The following is a 2,811-nucleotide window of genomic DNA, read 5'->3' as shown; positions in this document are numbered from 1 at the left end:
TCTGGGGTCATATGCTAACCCCACTACTGCTGCATATGGGAGTAGTATCTGTATACCCTCCATCAAAGCAGGCAGTTTTGAGCTAAATCCTCAGCTCATTGTTATGGTGCAGCAAAACTGTCAGTATTCCAGTCTTCCACAGGAAGAACCTACTGAGTTTCTGGCACAATTCTTGCAAATTGCTGACGCAGTACGTGACAAGGAGATAGATCAGGATGTATACAGACTGTTACTATTTTCGTTTGCTGTAAAAGATCAAGCTAAAAGGTGGTTAAATAACCAACCCACAGCAAGCATAAGGACATGGAAACATTTATCAGACAAATTCCTGAATCAATATTTCCCTCCAAAAAGGATGACACAGCTAAGGCTGGACATCCAAGGTTTTAAACAAGAGGATGATGAATCCCTTTATAATGTCTGGGAGAGGTACAGAGGGATGCTAAGGAAATGCCCCTCTGAAATGTTTTCAGAGTGGGTGCAGTTAGACATCTTCTACTATGGGCTTACAGAAGGAGCTCAGATGTCCCTAGATCACTCAGCTGGTGGATCTATACACATAAGGAAAACTATTGAAGAGGCTCAAGAGCTTATTGATATAGTTGCCAGAAATCAGTATCTGTACATAAGCAGTGAGTCCTCCATAAAAGAAGAAGCCAAAGCAGTGTCTACTGAACTTGGTCCTCCAGAACAAGTTGCTGAACTCAATCAATAATTGTGCTTTCTAATAAAACAGCTAGCAGAATTCAAGGAGATGCTACAAGATACTAAAAATGCTAATAAAAATATGGAGGCACAATTGAATCAGACAAAACAGCAGTTATCAAGGCAGATAACAGAAGAGTGCTAGGCAGTTCAATTAAGAAGTGGGAAAACATTAAATACTTCGCTTCAGAACAGCAGAAAGCCAAGGAAAGAACAACTGATAGAGGATGAGCAAAATACCATCCAGAATCCCTCTGAGGACAGTAAGAGCCTAGAGAGGAATGATTCTGGCGCTCAAACGCCAGAAAAGGATGGAGAGCTGGCGTTAAACGCCCAACCCATGCTCAGTTCTGGCATTCAAACGCGACAAACAAGCAAGGAGTTGGCGTTAAACGCCCAAAGGAAGCTCAGTTCTGGCGTTCAAACGCTAGGAACAGCTAAGGAGTTGGCGTCCAACGCCAATCCAGCTTCCACCCCTGGCATTCAAACGCCAGCAAGGGATCAAACACACACAAGTGATGATAACAACCCCTCTAAAAAGGCTTTCCCAACCACCTCTGTAGGAAATAAACCTGCAGCAACCAAGGTTGAGGACTACAAAGCCAAGATGCCTTATCCTCAAAAACTTTGCCAAGAGGAGCAGGATAAGCAATTTGCTCGCTTTGCAGACTATCTCAGGACTCTTGAAATAAAGATTCCGTTTGCAGAGGCACTTGAGCAAATACCTTCTTATGCCAAGTTCATGAAAGAGATCTTGAGTCATAAGAAGGATTGGAGAGAAACTGAAAGAGTTCTCCTCACTGAAGAATGCAGTGCAGTCATTCTGAAAAGCTTCCCAGAAAAGCTTAAAGATCCTAGGAGCTTCATGATACCATGCACATTAGAGGGTAATTGCACCAAGACAGCTCTATGTGATCTTGGGGCAAGTATCAATCTAATACATGTATCCACTATCAGAAAACTTGGTTTAACTGAAGAAGTCAAACCAACCCAGATATGTCTCCAACTTGCTGATGGCTCCATTAAATACCCATCAGGCGTGATTGAAGACATGATTGTCAGGGTGGGGCCATTTGCCTTCCCCACTGACTTTGTAGTGCTGGAAATGGAAGAGCATAAGAGTGCTACTCTCATTCTAGGAAGACCCTTCCTAGCAACTGGACGAACTCTCATTGATGTCCAAAAGGGGGAAGTAACCTTGAGAGTCAATGATGATGAGTTTAAGTTGAATGCTGTCAAAGCCATGCAGCATCCAGACACACCAAAAGACTGCATGAAAGTTGATCTTATTGACTCTTTAGTAGAGGAGATCAATATGGCTGCGAGTCTCGAATCAGAGCTGGAAGACATCTTTAAAGATGTTCAGCCTGATCTGGGGGATTCAGAGGAATTGAAAGAGCCTCTGGAAATTCCTCAAGAAGAGGAAAAACCTCATAAACCCGAGCTCAAACCATTACCACCATCCCTGAAATATGCATTTCTGGGAGAAGGTGACACTTTTTCAGTGATCATAAGCTCTGCTTTGAATTCACAGGAAGAGGAAGCACTACTTCAAGTGCTAAGGACACACAAGACAGCTCTTGGGTGGTACATAAGTGACCTTAAGGAGATAAGCCCAGCTAGATGCATGCACAAGATCCTATTGGAGGATGATGCTAAGCCTGTGGTTCAACCACAGAGGCGATTAAATCCAGCCATGAAGGAAGTAGTGCAGAAAGAGGTCACCAAATTACTGGAGGCTGGGATTATTTATCCTATTTCTGATAGTCCCTGGGTGAGCCCTGTTCAAGTTGTCCCCAAAAAGGGAGGCATGATAGTGGTTCATAATGAAAAAAATGAACTAGTTCCTACAAGAACAGTTACAGGGTGGCGCATGTGTATTGACTACAGAAGGCTCAATACAGCCACCAGAAAGGATCATTTTCCTTTACCATTCATAGACCAGTTGCTAGAGAGACTAGCAGGTCATGATTTTTACTGCTTTTTGGATGGCTATTCAGGTTACAACCAAATTGCAGTAGATCCCCAGGATCAAGAGAAAACTGCATTTACATGTCCATCTAGAGTATTTGCCTACAGAAGGATGCCATTTGGGCTGTGTAATGC

The sequence above is a fragment of the Arachis ipaensis genome, chromosome B05 (genome assembly GCF_000816755.2).
Source record: "Arachis ipaensis cultivar K30076 chromosome B05, Araip1.1, whole genome shotgun sequence".
Taxonomy (NCBI): Eukaryota; Viridiplantae; Streptophyta; class Magnoliopsida; order Fabales; family Fabaceae; genus Arachis; species Arachis ipaensis.
Note: the sequence above shows the minus strand (reverse complement) of the source record.